This window comes from Pogona vitticeps, chromosome 3 (assembly GCF_051106095.1).
Source record: "Pogona vitticeps strain Pit_001003342236 chromosome 3, PviZW2.1, whole genome shotgun sequence".
Classification (NCBI taxonomy): domain Eukaryota; kingdom Metazoa; phylum Chordata; class Lepidosauria; order Squamata; family Agamidae; genus Pogona; species Pogona vitticeps.
Window position 1 is genome coordinate 258,560,071 of NC_135785.1, and position 17,686 is coordinate 258,577,756.

Genomic DNA, 17,686 nt, shown 5'->3' on the forward strand with positions numbered 1-17,686 from the left:
ATAGTTTTTAATCTCCTAGTTTTAATATTACATTTGTTTAATTCTCTTTTAATATTGTAATCATTTATTGTTTTTAGCTTTTAATATTGTTTGTTTTAAATACTCTAAGCCAGAGGTCCCCAACCTCCGGTCCGCGACCCTGTGCCAGTCCGTGGTCTGAGGTGGACCAGGCCGTGGAGACAGACCTCCCCTCTGCATTCACTCCCCCCCATACAGCTGATTTGCATATGCATGTGTGCTCCTGTGCGCCTGCACAAGTGCCACACCACCATTTGCGCATGCACACCTCCGTGCCCACACAAGCACCATGCCAGCGTTTGTGCATACGCACATTTGTTTGCACATGCGCACTAGCACAGGGGGTGCCCCGCCTTCCCAAAACGGTCTGCGGGGTGAAAAAGGTTGGGGACCCCTGCTCTAAGCCACCTTAGGTCTTTTTTAGGATAAAAGGGACTATAAGTATTTTAAATTAGTATAGATCTACATTCCAGGAAGCCCAAATGCCAAAGCATGGATGAAGGGCAGCTCCAAAAAGCTAAAGTTATTATTCTACTAGGGGTTTTGTGGTGGGGTGGGGGTGATAGATTTGAAGCAATATGTGGGAAAACCCTGTTCAAGGTTGTTAGCTACATTCCGTTCCAGTGACATGCACATACTCCTGGTGGGGAGCGGCGGCTCCCAGCGGGTGGGGTGAACCCTCATTCTGCCTTTTCCCTTAGAGTTAATCATAAGTTGGAGGTAACTCACCCTTCTGCTGCTGCCACCGGCTCCATGCTTCCCAGAGGGCCAGACCCTCGTTATGTCCACCTGTGCGGGGGTATTCATATCCTATCCCACCAGAGCATCTGGTCAGCAAGCCATTCTTCGACCTGGCAGGAACGTTCATCATCCCACTTCCTGCCAGGAGTGGCTAATCAACCACAAGCTCCAGAGCAATAGGAAGGGAGCATGGAACCCACAGCATCGGCAGAAGGGTTATGTCCACCTGTATGGGGGTATTCGTTTATGAATACGAATACCCCAATCTCTACTAGCTACCTATCATAGTAGCTTTTTGAGCCCATATTTAGACATTTTATAAGATGTTTTCCTTGTCTTGTCATTGACTTATCACTCCTAAAGGGTTTTTTTAAAACTTCGTCAAGAATAATAAAAGCAACAAGGTTGCAACAAGCTACTTCTTTAACATTTGTAATGGCTGAAATCCTGCTGCACAGTTATGCTGAAAGTACAACTTTTAGCAGCAAATTGCCATGAGCTAAGACATCTATGTAGGCACGATCTGTTGCATGTCAAATCATCTAACTTAATGAGCAACTGATTATGTCTACATCAATTTCTTCACTTACAGCAATTCACTCCTACAACGTATGCCATGTGAGTAACTGTGAAACAGGATTTTGGCCAGTAATAAAAATGAATAATCTTATAGTCACTGTAAAGACCAGTGGGATTATTCTCTTTTAAAAACTTTCTAAAACAAAGTTTTTCATTTCCAAGCTTTGAGTATCTATGTTTCTAAGTGTGGTAGAGTAAGATGCCCAAAAATTCAGTAATATTTTACAATTTCTGCCTAATTAATATACATTGTTCCTCCCTACACCATTTTTCTAAATGAAAAAAGCTCTCTACCTCCCCATTATTCGGTTTCCAATTCACATACACAGTCCATAAAAAAAACTTTGATTTCTGCTGACCGTGTAATCTCATCCTGAGATGATTGGACCAGAAATCGTTTCAATAATGTGCAGATGAGTATAATTATAAAGACAATAAAATGTTCAAACTTCCCTGCCTTTTCTTCTTCTTCTGAATGGAAATGAGTCATTTGTCTTGCCATTTTAACTTTAATATTGTGCAAAATGAACTGAAACCTTCAAAATTCTAATAACAGTTTTAATGATGTTTCATTTGTAGGATGGATACCCTTTATTTCTTGGAAAACAGTTTTCCCAAAGCTTCACGGATGTTGAAAACGGGCTGTGATTAAGGTACTGATATTATTAATTCTTTTTAAAGTGCCATTTTTCACTTTTTAAATGTCTCTCTCCACTCCCTTTCTTAAAATCCATGGAACCTGGTTTTAATTGTGTGTCCCCTCTTTGTGTACCAAGGCTTGTGATTGTTTCTTGGAAGTATTTGGTGAGGTGGGTCACTTCCGTCTCTACTACAAGACAGAGTGAGACACTGCCTCAGGCAGCAGTTTTGTGGTTTCATAAATGTGAGCAAACGGTTGGTTATTTACCTTCTTTCTATGTTGTTTTCCTTGCCAGAGATGGAAAAGGCATTTCTCAAGTTTTCTGTCCTATGCGGTAAAACAAACTGGATAACTTTTAGATACCTTATATCTTGACTTGGGAAAGAGTAGGAGTGATATCTAAAGTCGTGTTTAACGTTAATAGTTCAGGGATATTTAAAAACTTCTAAAAAAAAACCCCAAACCAATTTATTTATTACAAAATACATACGCAAAGCAGAGGTCGTCAGCTGCCGGTCTGCGGCCCTGTGCCGGTCTGTAGCCTCAGCCAGACTGGGCAGCGGAGACAGACCTCCCTCCCCCCTGCATGCCCTCACCTCCCCACAGTTGCTTTGTGTGCACGCACATGTGCCAGCACCAGCGTGAGCGCTTCCCCCACACCTCCATGAAGGCACTTGAGCACCCGTGTGAAGGGGTGGGCGCATGCGCTTGCAGACACTTGTGCCTGTGCAAAGAAGTGGGTGAGCCCTCATGCCAGCATTGGCACACACACTCCCCCATCACTTTGCACATGCGCCTGAGAGCATGCATGCACCCACGCAAGCGCAGGGGGGTACCTCACCTTCCTCAGAGACTCAGCTGGTATGCGGTCCCAAAAAGATTGGGGACCGCTGCTGTAAAGGATTATTGGAAAGTTTTTCAGTCGCTTTCTGAAAAGATTACCAGAAGGGTATTCTACTGCCTTACTGTCTTATTTGTTTGAAATTGTTCATTGTACATAATCCATAAATGGGAATGAATCTGGAAAGGCAGATTTCTTTTGATTTTCTGCAAGGAAGTCTGAGTTATAGTAAGTTGTCTAACCATCGCTCCCATGGAGATCCAGTTAGATCCCACGATGTAAAAATTACAGAAATTAAAGATGTGCTCATTTAAGCAAGTGTGTTCAGTTCTTCTGCTGATCGTCAAATTGATTTCTAAATTAATTTGTGCTTTTGGGTTGTGCCTTTAAAATTGCAAATGTGCCTTGTAGCAGATTTTTAAAACTTGTTTTGTTTTTAATTGTATAGTATTCTTAGGCTGATATAAAGCAGTCTGAGTAGTATATGAGGAGAAGGCTGTTCATATGAATTATCTCTCGCTGCTACTTAAACCATAGGCAAGAAGGTTCCGATGCCATAGGATGTCCGCATTAAGCATGATGAATGCTGAAGGAAAAGGTCAATGTCACAGTATTTTTACAGCTGATATTGGCTAAGATAAAATATATGCTATTTACTGAGCAGCTGTAAAAGCAGAGTGAAGTATACTGGGCCATGAAGAAAGTACTCTTGAAAGTACTGATATTCACCATACTCATGGGTAGTCTGGGGTTGAAGTGAGGAGTCTCCATCAAACTAACTGAGGATGTTTTTCAGCCCCATTTCTCTGCTTTTGAGTGTATTTTTGCTTTCAAATGGCACATGAGGTTTCAAAAAAAAACCTCATGTGCCTAATCTGGATTTATGGATATAAATCTTGTCCTGGTTTGTTCTGGCAAGATAAAACTAGGCAATATGAGGATTTTTATCCACACTAAAGACAGCAACATTTGCACAGAATGGGGGGGGGCATCAATCTCAGAGAAATTTTGTGCATTTTCAAGACGGATGATTGTAAACTCACCAGATTTACAACTGTAAGAACTGTTGCCTGGTCGCGTGGACTAATGAAACGTGCCACACTCAGATGGGTTACAGGAATCTTTTCAGTCCATCAAACTGTCCTCTGGGGGGGGGGTTAAAAACAGAAAAGAGGATTGGTTTAGGCACTGGAATTTTGAGCAAATTGAAGTGAAACATGATGAGGTAAAGATGCTTTGTTTCTTGATCTTGCACCAGCCCTGTCCAACTAGATGCAAGCCTCCATCTTGTCCGTGGATGTATACAATGAATTTCAAAGGACTTGCGGAATACAAGGGACCTTACTATAGACTGGAAGGCTTCTCCCTAAGATGAAGTTCCCAGACCACTCACACCTCTCAGCCTTTGATGCTGCAGGTGGCCACCTCAGAGGAGGCCAGGAAATCCATGACCAGGAACTGGGCCTTCTCAGTGGTGGCCACCTCTTTATGAAACACTTCACCTGTGCGCGTTTCATAAAAATGTGGCCACCACTGGGCTCCTTCCCTGCTAATATTCAGTAAGCATATTAAAATATGCCCTTTCGGGAAAACATTTCAGGATGTCTTCCCCCTCTAACTGCTTTTTTAACTTAGTGTTATGTTTGGCCATTCTACTCTGTAGTTTGTATCTTGTCCATCGCCGTCATCTTGGGTTTTTAGCTGTATTGTCCTCTTTTTCTATTTGGGGGTTGGGTGGTGGTGGTTCTTTATTTTATTGTTGGAATCCATCCAGAGTAGAATCATAAAATAGTGAAATTAGAAGGGACCTATAAGGCCATCACTCCTGCCAACCTAGCAGTTCGAAAGCATGTAAAAATGCGAGTAGATAAATAGGTACCACCATGGTGGGAAGGTAACGGTGTTCCGAGTCTAGTCGCGCTGGCCATGTGACCACTGAAGGTTGTCTACAGACAAATGCTGGCTCCATGACTTGGAGAATGGGATGAGCACTGTGCCCCAGAGTCGGACACAAATGGGCAAATTGCCAAGGGGAACCTTTACCTTTACCTTTATAAGACCATCAAGCCAACCTCCTGCTCAGTGCAGGAATACAAATCAAAGGATATCTGCCAGGTGGTTGTTGTCTAAGTATCTCTTGACTGCATCCAGTGTTGGAGCGCTCACCACCTCTCAAGGTAATTGGCTCCACCGTCTTACTGCTCTAACAGTTAGGAAGATTTTCCTGATATTCAAGCGAAATCTGGTTTCCTGTAACTTGAGCCCATTGCATGTCCTGAACTCTGGGATGATCAAGAGCCACTAGATGGCACGGTATAGAGATATAGTAAATAAAATATAATAAATAAATATCCTACATGCTATGAATGTGACCCAACTCCGGGAAGCAATGGAAGACAGGAGGGCCTGGCGTTCTCTGGTCCATGGGGTCACAAAGAGTCGGACACAACTTAACGACTAAACAACAGCAACAACACCAGGCTATCTCGGCATGTTTCGATGGTGTTTCACAACGAAACTCTCAGCAATGCTACGACTGTTTTCACATCCCTGGCTTTATCCACCATCTATGGAAAATGCAATAAAGTACCCCTGTCTGAATCACCATCATATTAAGAAAGTCGCTAATGATTTTACCATCTCAGTTGAACAGCAGTTCACCTTGAGAGCTGACCTTCAAATCCCTGGACTCCAGCAATGAGCTGCTGTCATTCTTTTTTAATCCTACCTTTTGTTGCCTTCCTCTGCTACCATTACCCCCATTGCTATTCTCATCGAAGTCAAAGGCATATTTGAGAAGACATCGTTCTCTACGAATGGTCCCCAGCCTTTGTTGGAAATGCTGACTGCGCAGGATCAAGCTAAGTGGTGGAGAATTCCCAATTATACTTCCTAGGCCATGGAGTGGCAATGACCTTCCATAGCCTTATTCTCATTATTAATGATCAGCCACTGCTTCCTCATTTTCTTGACCCCATTCATTGCAGCCGCCCTCTTTCTGCCCTTGAAAAGTTTTAAGGCATGCTGTTTTTTTTAAAGACCCGAGTGTGTTGCTATCAAGCTTTAAAACTGTCATCTCGGGCACAACCCTCCAGCAGAAGGCCATTGAAATAAATTCTTTTTCTCTCTTAATATATACAATATCTTTAACTTGCCATTTTTACCGCTATGATCTAATTATGGTTTGGAGCTAGTATAATATAGGTGCTAAACTTCCATAGCTTTGGCCACCTCTTATTACATCTCTAACACAACTTCTTGCTAGCGGGAAAAGGGTGAGGTCTGAAATGGTCAGGCTGCCTAACAAGATTTGTTTCTGCCACCTCCATCCTCCAAATAATTCTTCCAGGACTCTCACGGTGCTCTGATCCATGGGGTCCTGAAGAGTCAGACACGACTTAATGACTAAACAACAACAAACACACTCTATGTGGGGCTGCCTTTGAAGATGGTTCAGAAACTTCAGCTGGTGCAAAACTCTGCAGCCAGACGACTGACTGGGTCCAGCTACAGAGAGCATATAACGCACCTGCGACAAGAACCGCATTGGCTACCAGTCCATTTCCAGGCCCAATTCAAAGTGCTGGTCATTATCTCTAAAGCCATCTATAGCTTGGGTCCAGGCTACCTGAAGGATCGTATCTCCCTATATGCGCCCTCTCGGCGATTAAGATCAGCAGAGGGGTCCCTCCTCTCGGTCCCATTGCCAGCACAAGCACAGCTGATAGGGACACAGAAGAGGGCCTTCTCGGTGGCAGCTCCCAGGCTATGGAACACTCTCCCTTGGGAGATCAAGATGGCACCTTCCCTTTTATCGTTTCAAAAGAAAGCTACAGACCCATCTGTTCAGGCAAGCTTCTCTGGTGTTAAAGGTAAAGGTAAAGGTTCCCCTTGACAATTTTTTTTGTCCAGTTGTGTTCGACTCTAGGGGGCGGTGCTCATCCCTGTTTCCAAGCCATAGAGCCAGCGTTTTGTCCAAAGACAATCTTCCGTGGTCACGTGGCCAGTGCGACTTAGACACGGAACGCTGTTACCTTCCCACCGAGGTGGTCCCTATTTATCTACTTGCATTTGCATGCTTTCGAACCGCTAGGTTGGCGGGAGCTGGGACAAGCGACGGGCGCTCACTCCGTCGCATGGATTCGATCTTACGACTGCTGGTCTTCTGACCCTGCAGCACAGGCTTCTGCGGTTTAGCCCGCAGCGCCACCACGTCCCTCTCTGGTGTTAGCCAATGGGTATTTGAAGGGTTAACTACCAGACAGTAAAAGAAGACACAGTTATTCAATTAGTTGTCTGTTACAGATGTCTGTTAGAAGTAGTCTGTTATATCTGTCTGCTAGAAGTCTGCTTCTACTGTTGCTCTGATGACTTGTCTGTTACTATATCTGAAAAGATAATATGAAACCGTTATAAGTCTGTCAAGCACAAGTCTGTATCAAGACAAATGTTTCAAGCACTGTTATTTTATTCTACACATATGTCATACACTGAACATTTTTAAAGTTTTTACTGTAACTATATGACTACTATTTTAATTTCTGGCATGCACAAGGGAGAATGCAATTCATGATCTGTGTGATTTTCTTATACGTACTATGCTTGAACCACTGTATACAGACTTTCATACATTTCAACACAAGTTAAGTGGTCAAACAGAGAGACAGGAGAAAAGCCTTATTTGCAGCTCTCTCAAAGCCCTGTAGATGGGCTGCTTAACATGTTGTAACAAGGGTTTCCTCATTTCATTAAGTTTTCCCCTTTTTGTGTGTAAGTGCCCCAGCACAACAGTCCTGGCACCAAAGTGTGTATGTGCATTTTAAATCTTACAGCTTTTCAAACCATTTCTAAGCCATTTGCTTTGCACACCTTTAGCCGTAAGAAAGTGTGTGTGGGGAGTCACGCCAAGACTTTCTAGGAAAGATTTTGCTTTGCCCTAGGCAACTAAAAAAAGAAGAAAAAAGAAAAAATATTGCTGATGGGCCTTGATCACCATTGTGTGCTCATGCAGTAGATTTTCTGTATCGGTTCAAGTGATCATATGTGTGAACCAATGTGAATTGATTCATTAATAAAGAGAGAGAGAAGCCCCAGCAGTGTAGAGAAAATGCATGGGTGGGTGGACGACTATAGGCTGATTCACATGTCTTCTTCCATCGTGTGATCAATGAGAAAAATGTGAATCCGTCTGCCCCAAACCCATAGTATTTCCCATATTTTCTCCAGTATAGTTGCACCCCAAGTCATAGGAGAAGATATTGATTAGGGTGCCAAACAACCAGCTTCTATCAGAACACTGTCCTTCCCAAGGTCCTTGAAGTGTGAGGTGTGAGACTTCTCTCTAATGTTCACTAATAACAAAACACAGTAATTTGGGAACTCATTCATTTTAACCTGAGGAATTAAAACATGCAAGAACATGATAACACTTTTCAAATACTTGGAAAATAGTCCTACAGACACAGGGCAGGATCTGTTCTCAGCCATCCCAGAGTGCATGACATGAAACAATGGGCTGGAGCTACAGGAAGCCAAATTAAGATGGAATATCAAGATAAACTTTTTAACTGTTAGAGCAGTAGGACAATGGAACTAAATGCCTCAGGAGGTGGTGAGGGCTCCGGCACTGGGGGCCTTCAAGAGACAACTGGAGAACTATCTGTCAGATCTACTTTGATTTGGATTCCTGCCTTGAGCAAGGGGCTGGACTCAATGACCTTAGAAGCCCCTTCCAACTTCATTGTTCTGTGATTCCCCAACAATGTGAACTCCTCAAAGAACTTTTTGCCTGCTTGTGGAGAGCTGTGTTTCCGTGCAATGGAGGGCAGTGTGCAGGGAGTGTCCATCAGAACTGTGGAAGGTAGAGGGAGATGGAAAGGGGCTGGTGCTGATGGAATAATGCAAAGGGGAAGACAACAAGGTCCTTGTGGCCCCAGAGCCATCTACGCATTCAAAGAACCAGGCATCAGGCCTCTTGCTTCGAAAACCCAATTGCTAAATGCCAGGCCAGTCAGTGGTAAAATAACAACTATCCAGAACTCGATCCTAGATGAGTGTGCTGGCCGGGCCTGCATTACAAAGCCTTGGTTGGATGAAGCAGTTGAGCAGAGTAACCTCTTTATGGCTGTCCACCTGGATTCTCTGTGCAGATCTGAGGGGTGGAAGGCGGAGCTGCAGCAATCAATCATGATTCTCTTCTTCTTATCACATCTCACGGTTATCTGGGTTTGCCTGTGAGTATCTGAACATGGGTGCATCAGATAGAATCAGGATTCTATCATTATAGTGTCCGTTCTACTGCTCTACAACCTTCGGCCTGAGCTAAGCCAGCTGGTTTCGGTGTTGGACCTGGCTTGTTGTGTTGGGGGAACTTCAACATCCATGCCGAGACCACACTGTCTGCCACTCACACTGGTGGAGAAAACAACCCTAACAATTGCTGTGTGTTTGGGTGACTAACTGATGAAAAAAGGAGTCAGTTTTCTGGAGTTTCCCTTGTCAGATGTCACTTTGTGAAGGCTAGTGAGCACAAGAGAGTCTCCAGTTATTGACCATCTTGGCTACGGCCATAGGTGTCGTCAACGTTCAGGCTGCCCTTTGCTATTTAAAGCCCGGACAATATTGTGCAGCAATGTCAGGCCATTTTGAAGCATGGCTACAGAAGCACAATAATCTGATTCATAAACCAAGGTCTTTGGAAGATATACATACAGTACCTACAGTTCCTAGCAAATAGGACCCATATGAGAAAATGGCACTTTATTAATTTTTGAAAATTCTACAGAGCTGTAGAAATTGTCAGTATCATTGAATGACCCCCACAGGCCCTATTTTTACACTACACGATCCTTCACCATTACAGTGGAACTCAGTCATATTAGCAATAGGGGCTCTCAGCTTTATCTCTCCTGTCCTGTAAAAAAAGGAGCTATAGAAATGGAATGGATGTTAGCACCGATAAAAGCATTTTCAAAAGCAATGGTGCAGGCACAGCCTCCGAAGGACCCTCTGGAAGGACGAAAGCCAATGCTATTGCCACCTGATAGACTATCAGTCTTTAAAGGCTTATTTGTTTCTCTTTGTCACTGTAAAGTGACAGGAGAAGGTGATGCCTGCCATTAAAGGGAGACATTAGTTACAATTCTGTTCATAAATACAGCTCCTTCTGCAGTCATGCTTTCCTGTTTTTCAAAGGTCGTCTGCAGCTCAGCTCTTTGATTTCTAGATTCTTTTATGCTCTAAAGCAGTGACATAATGGCTAAACTTTTTTTTTTAAATGGTCTGCTTTCTTTCACTGCCATTACAGGGACAGTTAAGAGGGCATCCACTCATTTTAGAACTAATAACCTGGTGTACGATTCCTAAGGATAATACTCAGAAGAAGGAACTGTTGGAGTTTTTGCAACCCTGCATGCTGCCTTTAGTAAGTTTTGTTTGGAGGGACATTTCTGGGCTAGGGGTGACTATCCATCCACCCAACACTAACCAAATTGTTCCTTCCCTGCTTCTGAATTTAAAAAGAGTCTCGTATCACTGCTCGATGTTCCTTTCCCTCTCTTTAGTCAGTTGGAAGCGATCAGTTTGTTTGTTAGTCTGCTGTTGATCCGTTCACAACTGTAAGTAATGAAATGTTTTTTATTCTTCGTGATTGGGTTCTTTGAAAATTCTTGACAGTTCCAAACCTTGAGCGGGGAAATAAAACGGCGGCTCATTCAAATTATTAATGGTTTTATTAAACTTGGAATGAGGTGAATCAACTACAACATCCGTGGGGTATAAACAGTTCAACTCTGGTCACTGTCCTGTAAATTCAGGAGGCACTCCATAATGAACACTGTCTTTCAGTATTGGGGAGCCAGACCAAAGCGTTCCTTGTCGGTCGGTTTCCTCATGGGTGCGCTCCGGACTGTGCATTTCGTGCCACAACACGAGTGGCGGGCCCAATCTCCCTCAGATGGTGGTTTCTCGTGGGTAGGATTGGACCGCATCACCTTCTTCCAATGACCCCGACCTCTCGGGAATACAACCACCGTCCATTCTGATGTCTCCGTGATCGTCATCTCTTCTTTCCCCTTCACTGGATCAGGCAAACGTCCTCCCACCTTCAGGTTGGGGAAATCGTTTAGTAAATCTCGTACATGATCACCTTTTTTCTCCTCCGTCTTTTTCGGAACCCAAAAAGCCCACTCTCCCCTTGTCTCGTTTATCTCCTCCTCCCATACCGTGATTTCTGACTCCTCCTCCTTTCCTTTCCCTTCCTCCTCTGTTTAACCCTTTCTTCTTTAACTCTCTACCCTTGCATCTCTTTCTCATCTCTTTCCTATGTTATGGCATTTATTTCCTTTGGAGGAGACTCTCTCTCTCCAGTTCTCCTTCACATTCTTTCTTTCTTTCTTTTTTAAAGAAGGGTCTACTTTTCCTACTAATATTTCAAAATGAATGATTAAGACTATAAGTGCTAATTAATAATAAAGGATGGATTATCTGGCAAATTTGTAGCTATTCTCTGCGGATCTCTGTACTTCTACTGCACAGCTAAAGGGTCCTCTTCAGGAGAAAGGTGGTATAAAAATATTTTAAATAAATAATAGTTAAAAAAAATCCAGACTTTGCAACAGGAATAGCTAGCTGTATGTTGCTCCATCTATCCATGGATTATAAATCCAAGATGGTGTCATCACCATCTTCTTCTGCTGCAAAACTGAGGGGCTGAGCGAGAAATCTGCTTTACATTTTAATGCAAACTCAACCTGTTCATTGGTCCTAAATCTATACAATGGACAGAACACAGTGATGCATCAACATTAGAATGTATCTGACTTCGACAATGTAGTTCACAAATGGGGAAAATGTATGCAAAACGTTATCACGTTCAAGAAAGGGGAGCATCAAATGGTTTAACTTGTAGGAAAGTTCACTCCAAAAATCTCTTATTTTTAAGGAGAAATCATTTGCAAAAAGGTGTACATTTGGGAAGGTGAGCACAAAAATTATATATTTTGAAAAAATGTGCTGGCTGGATACAGTGGTTTATGTCTCTGGCTGTGGAGCCAGAGGTTGGGAGTTTGATTCCCTACTGTGGCTCTCAGCCTGGGTGACCTTGGGCAACCTGTACAGTCCCAGAGCGCCCGCAGAGGAAAGGAATAGTAAGCCACTTCTGTGTGTTCTCTATCTACAAAAACCATGGAAAGGGTCACTATAAATTGGAATTCATTTGAGGGCACACAATTATTATTCTTTTCTTTTAAAGAGAAAATTTGGAGGCTGATGAAGAAATAGAACAATCGTCAGCTTCACATCAAGCCAAAATTCGAAGGGAACCTGGAAAATCGCCCTTCAAGCATGAGAATATTTGGAAGATCATCTCTCAGATGGAGGAAAGGCTTCTGAGGGGTTTAAAGTGAGGCAAAGGAACTCCTGGTTTGCTTTTATTTAATTTCTCAGAGGGTTTTTATATATCCCCGTTTCTTTCTTTGGTCTAAAGTTTGGTAAACTTTCCCACCCATATGAAGCCAGGAGAAAACAGTGTCACAGCTATTTCAGCTTTTTTTTTTGTCCCATTAATCCAAAAAGCAACCAAGGACAAAAGGCACACACAATGTGCATAAAAGCAAACTATCCATTAATTGAGACTGGAAATGAATTGTTAATTCACACCCATGATTGATTGCATCCACCTTTTTTTTAAAGGCAGGCATGTATGTTATGTGCATGTCCATCAGGTGGTTAACTAACCATGAAACCCAAGCAGAAACGTTGGTTTGAGTAGCTGTTTTCTTTTATCAGTAAACATCACATGGCATGATTGCACTGTGTCAAAATAAACATTTCCTCTATTATTTGTTAAGCAAATAAAAAAGGCACTCAAAGAGTTGAGAGGGGCTGAAAGGCAGCCCATGGACCTTGTTTCCCCTCTCTCTGGCTGTAAAATGAAGATGTAGACTCAAAACAAATGGAAGCTTGTGAGATCTATTTTAGATTTGGAAATACAAAGGGGGGGGGGATGTGTGCTACCAATACTCCACTTAATCTGTTGTTGTTGTTTGGTCGTGTCCGACTCTTCGTGACCCCATGGGCCAGAGCATGCCAGGCCCTCCTGTCTTCCACTGCCTCCCGGGGGTTGGGTCAAATTCATGTTGGTCGCTTCGATGACACTGTCCAGCCATCTCATCCTCGGTCATCCCCTTCTCCTCTTGCCCTCACTCTTTCCCAACATCAGGGTCTTTTCCAGGGAGTCTTCTCTTAATCTAGCACCCTGGAAATTCAATTTTAGGGACTGGGGAGTACTGTGTTTAGTGCATGAAGGGGTGGATTTCATGGGGAGAGATATGGAAGGTGCATCCACACACACACAAAAAATGATAGTTCAGCACAAGTTAGTTATGAAGAAAAATAAGAGAAAGATGATAGATAGGTAGATAAACTTTATTATGGTCAATGACCAATATCGGAAATAAGCCATAGCTACATAACATACGTTATCCTAAGGAACTGCTTTAGGGTGATTTACTATCACCCTAAAAACATAAAAATAAAATAAATCTTCTAACAATATAGTTAGTACTAAATGTATTTCCCAGCTAGAAAGTTGTTGCTGTTAATTAAAACTAATTATAAATTTCTGAAAAAGCCTCCTTTTCAAATGTTGACAGCAGTTATGCAAAACTGAGCCATGAAGGCAACAAAAGGGTGTAACGTGCCTCTGAACAGCCAGGAGATAACTTTAAACAAGGTTGAATAAAGGTTTTCCAAGGAAAGGGAATTGCCAAACACCTGTTTGTCCAAAGGGCTCAAGCGGACATTTGTGCCCATCTCTAAAAATGAGTTATTGTGTCTTTTCCTGGGCTCCATGATCACTGCAGATGGAGACAGCAGCCATGAAATTAAGAGACGCCTGCTTCTTGGGAGGAAAGCGATGACAAATCTTGACAGCATCTTAAAAAGCAGAGACATCACCTTGCCAGCAAAAGTCCGCATAGTGAAAGCTATGGTTTTTCCTGTCGTGATGTATGGAAGTGAGAGCTGGACCATAAAGAAAGCTGACCGCCAAAGAATTGGTGCCTTTGAATTGTGGTGCTGGAGGAGGCTCTTGAGAGTCCCCTGGACTGCAACGAGAACAAACCTATCAATTCTAAAGGAAATCAACCCTGAGTGCTCACTGGAAGGACAGATCCTGAAGCTGAGGCTCCAATACTTTGGCCATCTCATGAGAAGAAAAGACTCCCTGGAAAAGACCCTGATGTTGGGAAAGTGTGATGGCAAGAGGAGAAGGGGATGACAGAGGATGAGATGGTTGGACAGTGTCATCAAAGCCACCAATATGAATTTGACCCAACTCTGGGAGGCAGTAGAAGACAGGAGGGCCTGGCGTGCTGTGGTCCATGGGGTCACGAAGAGTCGGACACAACTTAACGACTAAACGACGACGTGTCTTTTCCTCCAGAATTACAAGGACCTTTGTTTTGGCCGTGTGGGATCTTTTTTTAAAACTTCCCCTCCTGGACAGCTAATGACGAGAGTAGAAGCTCTATAACGCTTTTGTACTGAAAGTAAATAAAAATAATTAGCAGGCTTAAAAGGGAAAGCTGATGGGTTCATGACTGCTTGTTTGAGGAAAGTCGTTCCAATATTTGGGAGCCCAGATGTTTATGGAATACACCTCCCAGAAGCTCTGGACTAGAGATGGAGGTGTTCGTGTACGAATATGAATATCCCCGCACACTGGAGTTAAAGAGGGTCCTGCCCCTGGGGCTGGACCAGCCACCCACGCATCCACAGGCAGCAGTGGCCCCGCTCCTCCTTCCAATCACTCCCGAGTGCTGTGCCCTATGAGGAAAGACTGAAACAACTGAGTATGCTTAACCTTGAAAAAAGAAGAATGAGACCACTTTTCAAATACTGAATTTATAAGCAGCACGCTTTGTCATACAGAGGAGGGGCAGGATCTCTTCTCAGTTAGCTCAGATTGCAGGACACAATGGGCTCAAGTTACAGGAAACCAGATTTTGGTGGAATATCAGGAAAAAATTCCTAACTGTTAGAGCAGTACAAAAATGGAACCAATTACCTGGAGAGGTGGTGAGCGCTCCAATGCTGGAGGTATTTTTTTCTGAATAGTTTTTATCCCAGAGCTATAATTGCACTTAATAATGAGCTTAAAGACCACCAGTAGTGAATAGTTAGTTGGACTGTGTTACTTGGCCTGCGGTGTAGATGTTTGTATTTTTAGTGGGGACCTTTAGTGGGTGGGGAGTGTTGGGGGATTTTTTAGTAGGTGGGGAGTGTTTGGGGAATTTTATGTGTGTGCATGTGTCTGGTCTCTGGGTGTCTGCGAATTTCATTGTATGGATATACTGTGTATATACTTACAATGACAATAAATAAATAAATAAATAAATAAATAAATAAATAAATAAATAAATAAATAAATAAATATTTGAAAGAAAATTGGACCACCATCTGTCAGATCTGCTTTGATTTGTATTCCTACAGGAGATTGGACTTGAAGGTCTTATAGGCCCCTTCTAACTCTATGATTCTATGATTCTAATATATGACATTATTGTATAAAACACATGCCTTCTCAGAAATCCTGATATGACCCTTGGGAGAGTGGACATCCCACTAGCCATGAATCACAGTCCATAGACAGATAACACTCCCCATAACAATGTTGCTCTTCATTTTTCTTAAGAGGCCAGAATGGCAACCAATCAGTTCTATGGAAGAAACTAAAGGAGTGAGTTCAGAAACACTACAATGCTAAGGGGTGGATCTGGTTCCAACCACGGAGGCATTAGTGGTTGAAATTAGTTGCTGCCTACTTATCTTCGCCTTGAGCACTATTTCTTCAGACATCCTGCAGATCAATTCTCACTGCAGCTAAAACTTTGTTCTCTCTCTCTGAGTGATTTACAACTCAATAATGCAAGCTACACATTGACCCCCCTCCCCAAGCAACCTGGGTCCTTAATTTATCAACCTCCAAAGGGTGTAAGGCTGAGCGAACTTTGAGATGGCTAATTAAACCCACCACAATCAAACTCAAGTTGTGAGCAGAAGCTTGACTGCAGCACTGCAGTTTAACCACTGCACCACAGGATTGTGTGTGTTTTGTGCTGTGTTTAAGCTTATTTTTACAAAAGGAAATGAGACTAATTTGGCACGGGACCATTTTGCACAAAATCTGGAAAACACAATGAAAAATAAAGGGGTTGGAACCACAAAATGAAGCATCCACACCAGAATCAAAGAACATGTGAGACACTGCAGACTAAAACGACTGGAAAAATAGGCAGTAGCTGAACATGCCCTAAAACAAGCTGGACATGAAATTCTATTTCAAAATACTGAAATACTGGACAACACCAGCAATCATTACGTTAGACCACACAGGGAAGCCATTGAAATCCACAAACACCAGCAGTGCTTCAACAAAAAAGAAGAAAGTTTAAAACTAAACAAAGCTTGGCTCCCAGCACTGAAAAATACAGCCTGCAAAAGATCAATTAGCTCTACCCAGCCACAAGGACCGGTGATCAAAACAACCACAACAAAAACACACTGATCACCATAATCACCCATCTCCTGAAAAGGACAAAAGCTGATCCCACAGCTATAAATACTCAACTCCCAAACAAGCTGCACCAGAGCACAGAGTGCTACTCCTGTCCTCTGAAGATGCCAGCCACAGAGACTGGAGAAATGTTAGGAAGAACAACCTTCAGAACACGGCCAAAGAGCCCAAAAAACCGACAACAACCATTAAATCCCGGTTGTGAAAGCCTTCGCGAATACAAAGGTGTTTGTTGTTTGTCCTCATACAAGAAGTGCAAATAATTTGCAGTTATTGGAGAACCCCTGCAATATTTGCAGCATCACCGGTTCAAGGGCCATATTGCCTAATTTGGACAATTGCCTCTTTCTTCCACTTCAGTTTTCCCCTTGTAAAATATTGATGATCACGTCTGACTAGCATTCAGGGCCATTTTCATGTTATTGTGAGAGAGAACATATATGAAATATTTTGAATACTCAGAAAAGAGCGATAGAAATGCTCAGGATGGTTAATGCGTTTTAATTTGTTTGGAATGTTTTTATGCACTTTGTCTGCATTTTATAATCGCTGGTTGTTGCTCAAAGGGATCTCTGCATATTGAATAGGAGTGATGAAAATAATAAAATAAAATAAAATAAATATCAGCCATTCAGCCACAACTTAGACAGGAATGATACACATATTCTAAACTGGGTCTATTTGCAGAATGTTGTACATTTCCTCTAAAATTTCCTGGAAGGCATTTCCTACTTCTAGGTGTATTGAATTAATCAATCATCTTTATTTTTTATAGCACCATTCTGGAAAAGATACTCACAGCCCTTTCCAGTAACAAAGATAAGGGCTGGGGTGGTAGGAGAGAATCCATACCATCCAATTAAGCAGAAAACATTTGTCTTCTTGATTATGTTTACGGAACACATTTCCTTACAAGAAGTTCAAACCACTGGGCTCCCTTAAGGAACTTCTTATTCACCTGTACAAAAATTAAAGTAACTGTAGCAGCCAAATCGAGAGGGCCTGTTATGAGTTGCCTTGGAGAAATGGGATTCAGAAAAATAACATGTTGAAGCACAACCTGAGTTCACAAACAGGTTGGTGACCAGTACACTGGGTGAGTATCAGCAAGCCATGGAGCACAATGGTGGACATGGCGCATTGGAGCATTACTGTGGCATTTGGCATTGACGAATACTTGCAAAATTCATCATCTTTGCTGTCAAGATTAGGGCTGGCTCAGAGAGGCCCTCACCACCCACTCAGCCACACTGCCCTGACTTTCCTAGTGTCGGTAAATTCCAGGAGGGCC

At 42.7% G+C, this 17,686-nt stretch overlaps 1 long non-coding RNA gene across 1 annotated transcript in view; it reads left to right on the plus strand.

Annotated features, from left to right (window-relative positions):
- The first annotated feature begins 1,370 nt into the window (after positions 1-1,370).
- The window catches only part of LOC144588098 (uncharacterized), a 689,650-nt gene continuing 673,334 nt past the window's right edge, over positions 1,371-17,686 (plus strand). Inside the window, exon 1 of the long non-coding RNA XR_013543444.1 lies at positions 1,371-1,991. This is a non-coding gene — a long non-coding RNA (uncharacterized LOC144588098). The remainder of the gene's footprint in view (positions 1,992-17,686) is intronic.